The sequence below is a fragment of the Coptis chinensis genome, chromosome 9 (assembly GCF_015680905.1).
Source record: "Coptis chinensis isolate HL-2020 chromosome 9, ASM1568090v1, whole genome shotgun sequence".
In the NCBI taxonomy this organism is placed as follows: Eukaryota; Viridiplantae; Streptophyta; class Magnoliopsida; order Ranunculales; family Ranunculaceae; genus Coptis; species Coptis chinensis.
In genome coordinates, this window is record NC_141464.1 from 35,018,318 (window position 1) to 35,035,162 (window position 16,845).

Consider the following 16,845-nt stretch of genomic DNA (forward strand, 5'->3'; position numbering starts at 1 on the left):
TCTCATAGCTATGCATAGTTGCTAATATTTTTAGAATAATTTAATATAACGACACCCGTTCGTAGGACACGTGCATGTGATAAATCTTTTCAAGTGAGAGTAGTGTATTCTTTGAGGATATAGAAACAATCAATCTGTTTTAGTGATTTGTACACATTAGTACGTAAGCTAGCGGTGATGATTTACCGCTAAATCACCATAAATATAATAAAACTATTATACAAGCTAGATCGAGTTTAAAATAATTCCATTTGAAAATTATGGATTAATATCCTAAACAACAAAGTGAGGAGGCTATCTCAATTTGATCCCTTAGTTTCTAAGTACTTATGCACCATAATCACTGCTCATTAACGTATTTCGGTTTATTTTCAATAAAAATATATTCTGATTCGAAAATTTGCCACTAAATCACCATAAATCTAAGAAAACTATTATACAAGCTAGATTGAGTTTAAGATAATTCTATTTAAAAATTACAGATTAATATCCTAAACCACAAAGTGAAGAGGCTATCTCAATTTGATCATTTAGTTTCCAAGTACTTATGCACCATAATCGCTACTCATTAACGTATTTCGGTTTATTTTCAATAAAAATATATTCTTATTTGAAAATTTGCCGCTAAATCACCATAAATCTAAGAAAACTATTATATATACAAGTTAGATCGAGTTTAAGATAATTCTATTTGAAAATTATGGATTAATATCCTAAACCACAAAGTCAAGAGGCTATCTAAATTTGATCCCTTAGGTTCCAAGTACTTATGCACCATAATCGCTGCTTATTAATGTATTTCGATTTATTTTTAATAAAAATATATTATGATTCGAAAATTTGTGTGAGACATTTTGTAAAGCCTTTTCAGCACACAAAATATTTAATAGATCGGTATGCCCGGATCAAAATCTATGCCCGGTCCAAAATCTCTCTAAAGAGGACTAAGGCTCTCTCTCTCTCTCTCTCTCCCATTAGTTATTTAATTTAATTAGTCTAAACCTAGTTTTATGTTTTATTAGCCTAGCCACCATTAATACAATTCAAGTTATTTTTTAATACAAGTATTCCTTTAAATTATGTCTTCTTCTTCTTATTATTTATTCCATGATAGTCTAATGAACTATAGCTAAACCTTCATTGGAGGGGTTTGATTGAAGCTTTGATGAAGACTTGATGTGTTAGTATAGAATAGTTGCATTAAAAACTTCAATTATATACGGTAGTTCATTCACCATGAGAATGGGTTTCAACTTCCTCTCATGCTAATTATTAGTTGGTTAGAGATACCATAAATAATTAGGGATAAAGAGACCTAATCTTTATGTTAAACCTTGTGTGAAAACATAAAAATTAGGGTTGCAACAAACTCCACACTAGCATGTTAGGGATTAATCAAGGTGGATTTCAAATCTCCCTAACTCCTTCTTCATATATAGCATCTTACAATTTATTTGCCATTTTATAATTTTAGAATAAAAAACATAATTTTAATTCTATCAAATGGCACCGCTGCCATCTTAGTTGTCTTTAGAGTTTAATTCTCTTAGTTTTAAATTCTACAAATAGCCTAATTCACCCAGCCACCCTATTGTTAAAGCTTCTAACTGTGTTTTCTATTTTCGAAAAACAGAATTTTACTCCTAGAAGTCTACTGGAAATTTTTGAAGCTGTAACTCGGAGCGCCCGCCCGCCCTATTTACACTATTTCTGAGCACGTCCGCACCCTTCCTTCTAGTAAGCTAATTTCGAGTTTTATTTTTAATTTTCAGGCCTAGCCCATTAAGAAACCGCACAAAAGTCAGTTTCTATTAAAATTCACAAAGCGTGGACACGCCCTTGTTGCTTTATATTTGAGCACGCCCGCGCCCCTCTGAAGAAAGCTCGATATACACAGGTTAGTTACAGGTCATTTTTTCATTGGAATTTATTGTTTATTCAGTGTTCCAAACATCCACAAGACAAGTAGGTTTGTATTAAAGACTCTATTCATAAGCGTAACAATGAGGCATTCAGGTTGTCCTTCTTTCACTCCTCGTCTCTTTTGTCAGAGGAGTTCTACTTCTAGTATATTCGATTGTTTTTTTACTGATGTTAGTGTTTCTTTCATATTGGACTTAGCCTTGCATGAGATTAAGGTCTGGTAAGAGAAAACCATCTAACGTTATCTATCATAAACGTCAACACACACGCCTATCTAGAATACCACACACTACACCTGCATGAGTGGCTGAAGAAGCAGAGAATCCTCTCTCTGATTTTTACAAAGCCCTAAACGATGGCCCTAAGTCTTGCATCATTCTTGCAGACCCAGTTGGGGATTTTCAAATTCCCCCAAATATTTTTAAAATGTTACCCGTTTTCATGGTTTAGACCATGAAAAGCCTTATCAGCATATGCGTAGGATAGAACAAGTTCTCACTACATTCCATCTTCCTAATATAGGTTCTAAACAAATTAAACTGAAGGTGTTTCATTTCACCCTAGCCGATAACGGCGTCTTGGTTAATTGCCCAAACGCCTAATTTTGTGGACTCATGGGCCAAACTAGTTCAATTGTTTATGGAACAGTTTTACCCACCACTAAAGACAGATGAAATGATTCAAAAGATTCATTTCTTCCGCCAGAACCCCTCATGAATCCTTTTCATAGGCCTGGAACCGGTATATTGATCTTCTTATAAAGTGTCCACATCATAACCTTGCGAAAGACACGCTTGTTCATGCCTTTTTCAAGGGGCTTTCACATCATCATAAGGAGGTTCTTGATATAATGAATGGGGGTAGTTTCCTTCGTAAAGGAGCCTTATAGGCTTATAGGTTTTTAGAAGATCAATCTAAACGTAATAATAACTAAGGGGTTAACGACATCCCCTGCTCCGCTAATTCTTCTTCCACACCAAAGGTTTCCAGTATGTTTGAGGCTAAACATGATCCCGAGCTTAGAACTCTAATTGAATCTCTCACAAAAAAGGTATAAGCCATTTCTATTCAACATAAGCCTACTCCTGTCATGAACATCAACTCTCTTCCATGTAATTTCTGTTTCAGTCTTGAGCATACCGACTCCTATTGTCCTCTTGTCTATGAACAACTATCACAACCACCCGCACAGCCGGATAATGTTTGCTCGTTAATAGCCTTCCTAATGCACCTTGGACACAAAACCCCAATTTCAGTTGGCATAATAATCAACCAGTTACACCTCTGGGGTTTAATAATCAAAATGTTAGGCCAGCAAAAAACTACAACCCAGCTCCACCAAGACAAGTACAAGGACCAGGTAATTATAATAATTGTAATAATTATAAAAATAATATTAGAGGTATGGTCCCGATTAATAACAACTATCACAACCCACTCGTTAATAATCAACGTGAGATAGTTCTTGTCACACCACCTGTGGCCACTACACATTCACAATCGGATCGTTTTGATGCCTACATGCAAGCTCAACAACAAATTCTACAATCCATTCAACAATCCATACAATAGTTAACCTAAGATAAAGCCCAACCAAAAGGTGTGTTTCCAGGTTAAGCTATACGTGATCCTAAAATGCCAAACACAGCCTTTGAAGTAACCGGTAATACTAGTAACGAACATTTAAACATAGGTGAGTTAAATGCCATCACCACTCTCCGTTCTGGCAGAGTGGTTGATATTGTTGTAACTATGCCCATTGATACACCACCAGTGATCATTACAAATGAAAATTTACTAGATACCAAAATAGAAACTGAAGATCCTACCCCTGTAGAGGTACCAATTAAACTACAACATAAGAGGAAAGCGGCCAAGGATAAAACTCCTATTGATCCATATGCTAAATATAGAGAGAAACCATTGTTTTCCCAGAGACTAGACATGTTAAAAAAGGATACAAATTTTGATGAGATTAGAGAAGTTTTTAAAAATCTAACGATAAACCTACCTTTTCTTGAAGCTATTAAAAATTTACCACAACATGCTAAGTTTCTAAAAGAGTTGTGCACTACTAGGTGGAAAACAAACATTCCAAAAGATGCCTTTTTAACAAAATAGTTTCCCACTTTATCTAAACATAATGGAATCGTACAAGGACCCTAGTCGTCCTACTGTATAATGCACCTTAGGGGATACCCACACGACAACTGCTCTATTAGACCTAGGGGGGAGTGTTAACTTACTCTCTTATTATTTATATATACAAATATGTCTACAAGGGATGCATCCAACTAAAATGACATTGCGATTAGTTGACCGTTCTATTAAGTATCCTAAGGGTGTTGTTGAAAACGTGCTTGTTAAAGTTTAAGATTTTTACTACCCAGCCGACTTCATTATCCTCAACCCAGAAGTCACTAACGACTATGTTCCTATCATCTTAGGGCGTCCCTTCTTAGCAACTGCCAACGCGCTCATAAACTGCCACGATAGTTCGATGTCCATGTCTTTTGAACACTTTTATGTTAAGGTGAATGCTTTCAAAATGATGCAACAGTTACCTGATACGACTATCGATTGTGAAGTTAGCATGATTGAGAGCTTAGCTCAAGATTATTTCAACAACACGTTTCCAGAGAATCAGATGTACCAATTCCTTTCCTTTGAAAGTTTTGACTTCGATGATGACTCCTACATAGAGGAGGTCAACACCCTTTTCGAGTCCACTCCTATCTTAGATCCTTTTATAGCTTCATCTTTCAAGTTTAAAGACCTTTTACCTAAACAAGTCTTTACTACTCAAGAGGAAGACCCTCCGAAAGCCTTGCTACCCCTTCCTCCCACCCCTATGCTTAAATCTCTTCCTACTGAGTTGAAATATAATCAGCGTGATCTGGATGGTAGTCATCCGGTGATCATATCTTCTCAGTTATCTGCTAATGAAGAGGCACGTTTGATTAGGGTGATTAGGGAACATCATTCTGTGATCGGTTGGTCCTTAAACGACATTAAGGAGATTGACCCTAGTGTATGCACATATCGCATATATTTGGAGGATAATGCGAAGACTTCATGCAAACATCAATGTCGCTTGAACCCTGCCATGAAAGAAGTGGTCAAGGAAGAAGTCTTATGGTTACTCAATGCGGGTATCATATATCCCATCTCCGATAGCGAATGGGTAAGCCCTATTTATGTAGTTCCTAAGAAATCGAGGGTTACCATTGTGTGTAATACTGCTTGTGAATATGTTTCCACATGAGTTCATATGAAATGGAGGATATGTATTGACTACAAACGCTTAAACGCCATGACACAAAAAGATCACTTTCCTTTACCTTTTATAGATCAGAAGCTCTAGCGTCTAGCTAGTTATGCTAATTACTATTTTTTACATGGCTACTCTGGCTATTTTCAGATCATTATCGATCCTGACGACAAAGACAAGACTACCTTCACATGTTCTTTTGAAACATATGCCTATAAACGAATGCCTTTCTGCCTTTATAATGCTCCTAGTACCTTCCAACGGTGTATGCTTCATATCTTTAGCGACATGGTGGAGCACTTTGTGGAAGTTTTCATGGATGATTTTTCTATCTATGGAGACTCTTTTAGTGACTGCCTATCTAACCTTTCTAAGGTGTTGACACGGTGTGAGGAAAAGAATTTGGTTTTAAATTGGGAAAAATGTCATTTTATGGTTAAAAGAAGAATAGTGCTAGGTCATATTGTATCTAGTGATGTCATAGAAGTAGATAAGGCCAAATTAGATAAAATAGCGTCTCTACCTATACCATAGACTATCCATGACATTAGAGCCTTTTTAGGCCATACAAGTTTCTATAGGCGTTTTATCAAGGATTTTTCAAAATTAGCTAGGCCTTTAACTAACTTGCATTTAAAAGATGCCATATTTGATTTTAATTATGACTGCAAACAGGCTTTCAAAACATTAAAAGCCTCTCTAACATCTACTCTGATTGTACAGCCTCCCGATTGGTCTAAGACTTTCAAACTTATGTGTGATGCTAGCGATTATGCTGTTGGTGCTGTGCTAGGCCAGAAACTAGATGATAAGTGCACCATTATTTATTATGCTAGTAAGACTTTAAATGATGCTCAAATAAATTATACTACTATGGAAAAGGAATTTTTAGCTATTGTTTATGCTTTGGATAAGTTTTGTTCTTATTTGGTTGGTTCAAAGACCTTAGTGTACACTGACCATGTAGCTCTTAGGTACCTTCTCGCCAAGAAGGATGAGATTGATCCGATGGATCCTTCTCCTACAAGAGTTTACCTTAGAAATTAAGGATAAACGAGGGGTGGTCAAAAATGTAGTTGCCGATCACTTATCTAGACTAACCAATGACAGTGATAGGGATTCTGAGTTCATGCCCAATTCTTTTCCTGATGATCATCTTTATTCTATTTTTTCTACACCTTGGTATGCCGACATTGTGAATTTTTTAGCTTATGATATTATTCCTAATGTTTGGTCAAAAAGAAAACGTAATAAATTTTTGGCCAGAGTTAAGCTATACTACTGGGATGAGCCCTACCTTTTTAAATATTGTGCTGATCAGATTATTCGTCGTTGTATTCCCCAGTGGAAATATAATTAAGTTTTATCCTTCTGCCATGACAAAGAGTGTGGTGGCCATTTTAGTCGTATGAAAACGACATGTAACGTTCTTCAATGTGGTTTTTATTGGCCTACCCTTTTTAAAGATGCTCAAGTTCACTGCAAGACGTGTGTTCATTGCCAACAACTTGGGCATATCACTAAACATAATATGATGCCTTTAAATCCCATTATGGCAGTGGAAATTTTTTATGTATGGGGCATTGATTTCATGGGTCTTTTTCCTGTTTCCCACGGTTTTATTTATATTCTTGTTGCCATGGACTACGTTTCCAAATTGATAGAGGCCATGGCTTGTCTTGCCGTAGCAATGACCATATGACAGTTGTGTTTTTCATTAAGGTATAAATTTTATCTCATTTTGGCATCCCTAAAGCCATCATCAGTGATGGCGGAACACATTTTTGTAATAGATTTGCTGCTTATTTAGTTAAGAAATACAGAGTTACCCATAAGGTGGCGACTCCTTATCATCCGCAAACTAGTGGCCAAGTAGAAGTCTCTAATAGGGAAATTAAAAAAATATTAGAAATGACAGTCAATCCTAATCGAAAAGATTGGTCTAAGCGTCTAACAGATGCCTTATGGGCGTATCGGACAGCTTTTAAAACTCCTATAGGAATGTCTCCCTTTAGACTTGTGTTTGGAAAACCTTGTCACTTGCCCGTTGAATTGGAGCACTGTGCTATGTGGGCTATAAAAAGCCTCAACTTCAATATTGATGAGGCGGGTGTCAAGCGCAAATTGCAATTAAATGAGCTTGAAAAAATCCATAGCGATTCTTATGATCTCGCGAAGGATTACAAAGCTAACATGAAATGTGTTCATGATAAATAGATTTTGCATAAAGAGTTTGCAGTTGGTCAAAAAGTTTTTTTTTTACAACTCACGTCTGCATATTTTCCCAGGGAAATTAAAAACACGTTGGTCTGGTCCTTTTATGGTTACTAAAGTCACCCCTTACGGGGCAATCACCTTGGTAAATCTCAAGGACAACAGTACCTTTCAAGTCAATGGCCAACGTTTAAAACATTTTCTTAAGTTAATGTCCCCAGATGTGGAGAATGCCCTTTAATTTAACAGGACCTTGTCTATGAGAACTGACCTTTGATGTTTTTTGTACTTTTTTTCATTTTATATATATATATATATATAAAGCCTCAACTTCAATATTGATGAGGCGGGTGTCAAGCGCAAATTGCAATTAAATGAGCTTGAAAAAATCCATAGCGATTCTTATGATCTCGCGAAGGATTACAAAGCTAACATGAAATGTGTTCATGATAAATAGATTTTGCATAAAGAGTTTGCAGTTGGTCAAAAAGTTTTTTTTTACAACTCACGTCTGCATATTTTTCAGGGAAATTAAAAACACGTTGGTCTGGTCCTTTTATGGTTACTAAAATCACCCCTTACGGGGCAATCACCTTGGTAAATCTCAAGGACAACAGTACCTTTCAAGTCAATGGCCAACGTTTAAAACATTTTCTCAAGTTAATGTCCCCAGATGTGGAGAATGCCCTTTAATTTTACAGGACCTTGTCTATGAGAACTGACCTTTGATGTTTGGTGTACTTCCTTTCATTTATATATATATATATATATATATATATATATATATATATATATATATATATATATATATATATAAAGCCTCAACTTCAATATTGATGAGGCGGGTGTCAAGCGCAAATTGCAATTAAATGAGCTTGAAAAAATCCATAGCGATTCTTATGATCTCGCGAAGGATTACAAAGCTAACATGAAATGTGTTCATGAAAAATAGATTTTGCATAAAGAGTTTGCAGTTGGTCAAAAGTTTTTTTTTTTACAACTCACGTCTGCATATTTTCCCAGGGAAATTAAAAACATGTTGGTCTGGTCTTTTTATGGTTACTAAAGTCACCCCTTACTGGGCAATCACCTTGGTAAATCTCAAGGACAACAGTACCTTTCAAGTCAATGGCCAACGTTTAAAACATTTTCTCAAGTTAATGTCCCTAGATGTGGAGAATGCCCTTTAATTTTACAGGACCTTGTCTATGAGAACTGACCTTTGATGTTTGGTGTACTTCCTTTCATATATATATATATATATATTGGTAATGCACCATTAAGGTAACCGGGCCCTCCCTTTAGAGTGTGTGGCTGTCAGTACCGGATCCTAAGTCCACGTGTAACGTAATTCACGTTTTCCACTCTTGCATGTTTTCTCGTTTTTGAGTCATGTTTCTCTATGGATTGATTACATCTTTATTGCTTTATTGTTTTATTTTATATTAAACTTTATTCATAAAAAGTAAAAAAATATTAAAACCCTATAAACATTAGTTTAATAAGTCTCGGAAATCTGACTTTAAAAGACCTACGTTTAAAATAAATTTTCTAAACCCTGTTTTCAAAATTTTGTTTGGGGGTGGGGTGTTTGGTATTTCTATTCTTGATCGCTCAACTTTGTATTCTTGTTGTTTATGCCGTTAGTCATACTTTGATTCAAGTTGACACTATCTATGAATTTAGATTTCTTTTGATAACATAACTTATGTTATTCACGCGTTATGAGGCGTTTTCCATCTCCTTATGTGTCAACCACGGTTAGATTTGAGTTTGTTATAAATCATTGGATTGTATTTTCTATGCTGATCATTTGCATAGCTCATTCGCCAAAATTGGACCATTAACGAATCAGGAATTTTAGTTTTAAGTTATACGAGGCATAGGACAAGATGGGTATTAGGGGTTTGTTTTGGGTTTGGGCCCTAAATTAAAAACCCTACCAGGTCATGTGACTCCCTATTTTTAAAACCCCACGCATTTTTCCTTTTCTTCTTCCTCGCCTCCACATTCGTACACCGCCTGAACCCAAAAACATCAAGCGCGCACGCCCTCGTTTTCATACCACCTTGAGCGCACCCACGGACTTACCTCCACACACCTCCAGTTCCAATTTTAACCGAGTATTTTTTAACTATCCCACACCTTAACCTTCACCATAAATTCCGAATCCAGATCTTAATGGCTCCTAAAACCCCGAAAATCCTACCCGAACAAGTTTTTTCCAGTGCACAATTTGCACCCTTCTTCGATACCAAAATGCATATTAGGAAGTGGGAAGGGTTGTGGTATTCTACTGATGATTTTTATTACCCTAATTTGGTGCTTGCATTTTACAAGAAGAGGGAGGTTGTGAATCATAGGATTTTTCTGGATGTGAATGGTAGTCATAAGGAGGAGTTGATTACGGCATTGAGGATGGTAATCACCATGTAGGTGTTAGAGGTAAAGACGATGATTACAATGTTAGAAAGACGTTACAATGCTGGGTCGCATTATGTTCGTCAGTCGTCTCTGAGAAGAAACCAACTGGCAGTGGCTCAGTGGGTTGGTAGGAATGTTATTGCCACCACGAAAGCCAGTGACATCAATTTGAGTTGTTTGCACATTCTCAGAACTGTTTAGAACAGAAGGTGTGGGTTTTGCATCCTTGAATTTATATTACTTGAGATTGTAGCAGTTGGTCAATTTATTGCAGATTTCCCTACATTGATCCCGAAGATTATGTTGTATTGGGGATGTGTTCCGGAATCGAGTAAGGTGAATTTGAAATTGCATGAGAATGCATGGATTTATAGGGAGTGTATTCAGAAGGAGTGGAATTTGCCTGAGGTTTTGGCTGCTGAGATGGAATCCGAGGAGGAAGATGCAGCATGTTTTGATGCAGAAGCTTTGGAAAGGGCTACTACGGACATATCCCGTTTCTCATTACTTCAACATGGCATGCGAACTCTCCATAACTAGTATGAGACTATTTGTACAGGCCAACTATCCAGACAAGGCAAGGTTCCATTATTCGTAGCCAAGCAAAGCTTCACTCTAATTTTCAGTTAATCAGTGATAGTCACCAGGATCTCCAGGCTAACATGGAGACTCTCACTCAGACTCATACTGAGCGTTGGGAATCCATGGATATTTTAATGGAACATAGCGCACATTTCAAGAAGAAGTTCTACGACGTCTGCCACCTCATGATGGTTTTTCTTCTACTGACTCCAGAAGGCGTGAGCGTCTTCGACGTAGGACGGATGGCTCTGGCCCTTCCTCATCTCGTGGCTAGTTTCACTGTATTATTTTTAAGAATATTTTTTTGTTTTAGTTGAATTTTTTTTCCCAGCTGTTAGTTAAGTAGTTAATATTGGATTATGTAAGTGGTTGTTATTTGAATTTCAAGTTGGTTTAATTTTTTGTCAAAGCATGCTATCTATTTTTCATGAATCCCACCTTTCCGACTTGTTTGGGGGTGGCATTATTTATTTAGCATTGTATTTTACCATATCCACATATTTTTGAATTAATATTGCAATGTTTAAGGAATATAGTTTATATATGAGCATGCTACTAATGTGGTGTAGCTAGAATTAGCTATTGTTGTTTGGTGCAACCTCAAAGGTTAAAGGCATTGAGATTGCTATTTTGATAGGCTATTTAAAACCATATAGAATTGATGTTGTGAGCCTGCTCTCGACTGCTTTTATTTTTGTTTTAGCAACCCTTTTCTTATTCCATCTCTTTCCTTATCAATTTGGGAACCTTGGGGACCTTTGTTTAAGAAACTAATGCCCTATAAATACATGGCACGCCATATACTTCACACTGCACCTCTAATTTTCATACCACAGGTCTTGCTCTTAGCGCGCCTGCCCTTATATTGTATTAACACAGAGCGCGCCCACGCCCGATTTCCAATATCGCATATTTTCCTTTTGTCAGAAGAGAGTGCGCCTGCCCTCTAACATAAGCCATTCTGAGTGCGCCCGCACTCATACTTCAACATACCTCTTTTTTTTTTTGGGTTTTTTGCAGTCACTTCAAGGAGTTCAGTAGTGTGTTTGCTTGCTATGAAATCTCCTCAAATCATACCGGAGCAGTCCTTTGTAGAATTGCTCAAGAGTGACACCTATGGGTACTGGTTCCGCAACTTGATTATACAGTCAGGATGGCAGCCTCTAATGGTAAGCGCTGATGAATCTTATTCTCCTGCACTTACTACTTATTTCTATGATAATTGTAAGTTCTTTTATCGACCAGATGGAGAAAAAGTGTTCTCTATCTATATTGATGATAAAATAATGGATTTAAGCAAGTTCTTGTTAGCCTTCGCTATTGGACTTTCTATGCATGCTGCCCAAAACTCATGGGGTTATATGGCTAATAATATGTACATCTACAACTATGAGTATTTGCATGAGATCTATGGGGCGGAGATTTTTCGTGTAGAGGACCAAGGGCAATATAACCTAGCCCTTGGTAGCATGTCCCTTAACATAGGCACTATTATGTTCTTTATCATGCTGAATATCTTAGGGGAATGACATTTTTTTTCTATGAATAACGCCAATTGTGACGTCTTCCTTGCTCTAGTTGAGAGACGTATGTTGTATGACCTTCCCTTGACCTTAGTGTCTAGTTTAGCACGAGCCCATAGTATGAAGCATAAATACCTTCTTATGCCTGTCTTGGTTTGTTGCATAATGCTATGTTTCTTTCCTAAGTTCTGTACCCATTTCACGGATTAGGTTGTTGTTGACATTGTGAGACCCACCAATTGCATTATACGCTCTTTCCGTGCTATGATTTGGTTGGGGTGGCGACTACAACCTAATTGGGTTGCCCCTTACACCCCATCCGACCAAGTGGCACTTAACAAGTTAGAAAAGGTAGATGATAAATGGCGTGAGGCCTGGCAGATTATCATGGTTTGGCAGGACGCAAAGGAACCTCACTTCTTTATAGAAAGGGAGGACAACACTTAATTAGTGCTAGATATGAGGTAAGTTTAACTTTTTGTTAGTGTCTGCTTATGTCCCAAGTAATTTAATTTTTGTTATTCCCATAACGGGTGGAACTCATATAGAGTTGCGTTTGTTTTTCTTTACCTATATTAATATGTTTTGAATTTTTTTTGCAGGTGTTCTAAAATTTCACGCGTTTCCATGGTGTTCTCTGATCTCTACACTTTGCCGTCTAAAGATACAAAATCTCGTTTCCGTTCGGTGTAGACTTAAGTCCGTACTCATGTGTTCGTGCATTTTGCTTGAGTAGGGATTCGAACCAACCTAAATTCTAGGACAGCGTACAACTTTCTTGTGATCTAAGTAAGGAAACTAGTGAGTAAGATTCATATTTGGATTACTAGTTAAGTTTAGTTTTGTTATTTAAATCCTAACGGACGCTTAAACATGCGAAATACAACAAAAACGGTAAAAATCTAAGATTTTTCCTAAGATATTAAAAGAGAAAGAAAATGTGGAAGATCATTCTACTCATGCGAGGTCTTATTAACTTCTCTTAAAATCAGATTACTACTTTCTCTAAGCTGTTTAGGGTTCATTATCAAACCCAAACCGGCTTGAGTGTCGATCCCTAGCGAAATGGACTCATCTCTAAGTCCAATTCCCTAGCATAAGAAGTTGAACTGGAATTTCATCTCTGAAACTCCATCTCAACTCCTGGACTCACACAACATATTCCTATGAAGTATGGAAACAAGGAGTTAAATAAGACTCGAGCGCGCAGCTATCCCAGGCATAAAAAGGGAGGCGTATGCGAGTCTTTCTTCACTTCCAGGCCTCAAGTTTGGCCGAACACTACCATTTTGGGGTAGTATGTTACATGTGTTCTTAAGTTTGGGCAGTGAATCCTACTTCTAAGAAATTTATACGAATCCTCTCATGAGCTTCATTAATCCTCCACCTTGGAGGATTTTAGCTCATGATCCTTGGATTGTTTGAAGGCTACAAGGTATATAAGTTAAAGAGAAAAAGAAAGAAGAAAGGAATGAAAAACAACCTGATTTACCTAAGGAAGAAAGAAGATTTTATTTAAGAGTAGTAAGTTTTCCACCATTAAAATGTTACAAGCTTTCTTACATAAAACTCCAAAACTAACTAACTAATGAACAAGGAATGGAAAAAGGAAATTAAAAGTCAAGGGAGTAAATGGAGTGCATCCCCCTTTGTTTTGTTTTCTTGCTCTCTATGAGAGCATTCTCCCTCCATCCCACGTGAAACACAAATCACATTTAATTCCTTCTTACCCACACAATCAAAACAAGTGACACCTTGCTTTGTTTTGATTATTAGCACCTAATCTCATCTAACCTCATTAATTATATGCAAGGTGTCACTTTTGCACCAATTATTTGCACCTTTGTCTTGACTTGCATGATGACTTATCAACTCTTGCAGGCCCCGCATGGTGGGTCCATGTACTCCAGTGGCGATTCGGTCTTTTGGCATTTTTGGAACTTCCCGCCTATGCATAGAGTTCATCGCATTGATCGTCTGAGCAGCTTAATTGTCGCATTCGGAGTCCTGGTTCAAGAGATATGAGCTTCAGCAGTTTGATGCTTCTGTGCACGTAATCCCGTTTCTGACTGGATTTTGTACTGTTTGAGTCTTTAGGCTTTCGTCCGGATTTGTTGAGCTTCACATGGGCTTGATCGGAAGGCTTATGTATACTCCCTATTTTGTGCTTAAATGCTGCCTTTATCATCATTTTTACGTTAGTTGCTCCAACCTGCAAAAGCACGAAAATGCGATTATTTCATGATTATTAAGCACAAAATTAACCGAAATGTTACGTTTCTACGGGGTTTTATAATACAGTTTTGGGTCCTTATCATCTTCTATCCTTCTTATTTCTATACTTTGAGGAGAAAGCATATTTTTGTTTAGGGGTGGCATAGAAACACGCGTAATTTAAGGCACCTATTAGGATATATATATATATATATATATATATATATATATATATATTTATATATTATATATAAAAATAATATGTATAAAATCATAAAAAAAAAAAATAAAATATTTATACTATGCACTTAGGAATATTAGTATTGTTTCTTTTTCTGTGATGATAGTAGTCTAGAAGTTTCACTTTATCTCTTAAATTAGAAAGGTTAGTTAGACTTACCCCCCCATTACTAGTTGCAATTAGTGTTACACCCCCCTCCGGTTTTCAAAAATATTAGTGATACCCCATTTTGAGTGATCCAACGGTCATATTTCTTCATCTAAAAAAAAAAAAAAAAAATCATCTCGTAACCGTTGGATCTTGCAATTGGGGGGGGGTATCACTAATATTTTTGAAAATGGGGGGGTAACACTAATTGCAACTAGTAATGGGGGGCTAAGTCTAACTAACCCAAATTAGAATAGTTTTTAGAAACTTAGGTTAATATGTAGGTAATAGTCATTGCATCTTTCCATAAATATATTGCATGAGCATCTATGTTTGTATTGACAGTAAGTTTCTGAAATCTAGGCTAGAGTACTTATTCTACAAATCCTATGAGAATATAGCCTAAATGCCTTATATGAGTGAAATATCTGAGTAATGACACAAGGGAAAAGTAAATTCCGAATAGAGAAATCACATGTCCACTTGCTTGATCACTATACCATATCCTAAACGAGAATTTAAGCCCTTTTTGGATCGATATAGCCAGAAATTCAAACTTATATGAAATTATTTTCTGCTAGTCGCCCCTCTGAGCCTTTCTTTAGCCTTTCATAAACCACAAATCCTTTACCCTTTTATAAAAATAAAATAAAATAAAATCAGCCTACCTATTTTTGAATGAATCTGAGAATAGAGATGAAATGAAGAAAAGAAAAGAGAATGACCTATGGAAAACCAAGAATTTGTTAGTTGCTTCAAATCAGAAAAGAAAAGAAAGTTTTTATCCAAAGAAATAAATAAAATAAAAAGTTAGAACTCCAAAAACATAATCGAAATAGTCTAAAGCCAAAAGAAAAAGAAAAAAATGGCTAAGGATGGAAACAAAGTGTAGAAGCAAAGTAAAAACAAGGTTTTCTCTAGTTACATATTTTGAAAATCCTATTATCTTAGACTTGTCCTTTTGAATATCCATTTTCTTCCTTCTTAAACCATCACCTAATCCCCGCAACACCTAATAAAGACCTCTAGCTCAATTAGGAATAGGTTAGTGTGATAGTAAGTGACAGATGTGTTTGATAGACCTCGGCTCCCTTGTACGTCATTGAGATTGTGAGAAAAAGTGTGCCCACTGCACACTGGAGTGAGCAAAACTTGAGTAGAAAAATCAGAGTATTTTTGTCTTGTTTGTGAGGACCTACTTAAGGACGATATTCCAAAGTTTTAGAAATGGATCTGTTATTGCATTTCATAGCATAGTTCATTATATATATATATATATATATATATATATATATATATATATATATATATATATATTATTATTATTAGCTTAGGTTTCCAATTGAGGTTTATGTATTGATTATATAGATGTATAGATATCTGAGAATAAATAAGGAAACATTAATTTTATTTCTTAGTCGTTATATCATAAATGAAGTTTGTGAGTATCTTCTCTGTAAAACTCTCACGAGGCTATAACTCGTTCACTATGGAATTCCTAGTGGTTTAAGGACTTATTGCATATGGTCAATGCAATCGCACTCGGCAAAACGAGATTAGTTAGAACTCCATTTTTGGTCACTTATTTTAATTTCTCATCTTTGCTTGAGGACAAGAAAAATGTTGTTTGGGGGTGGTTTGATAAGAGCCCAAAACTGTAATTTTAACCCCTTAATAATATTACATTTAGACCAATTATGTTTATAATAAATAAGAGTTAGTACTGTTTACGTACTTTTGTGTATTTCAGGTCTTGGAGTCAACTATGTGAAGAAATATATCACTTTTGAAAGAGAAAGAAGCAAAGGTTGGTTGCTAAGAAGTTCTATGGTTAAAGCCCAAGTTTCAAGGAGAAAAAGTTTTTATAATGCCCAATCAAAGCTGAAAAGTCAAAGTCAATACGGGCAGAAATAGAGCATAAAAGTCAATAGAACTTCCGTAGGCTCAATCATTGGACTCATACCTCAAAATTAGACCTACTATATGTACAAATGACCAACTCGGAAAGAGCTTTCTAATGGTCTAGGCCTTGATCCAATTAGAGGAATAAAAGTGGATGAAAAGGCTGTTGCAATAATTTCCATCAGAGAAACCCTTTTTGGACTTAAGTAATTAGGTTTTGGGCTTGATTTAATGGCCCAAAGCATAGCTCCAAAGCCCATGCACGAAATTGTAAACCTTGCCCTCTTCTATATAAAGAGGACTAAGGCAAAACTCTCTCTGTCCTTTCCATTAGTTATTTAATTTAGTCTAAACCTAGTGAAAAAGCACGTAACACGTATTTATTTTGTCGTTGTTTGTGTTAC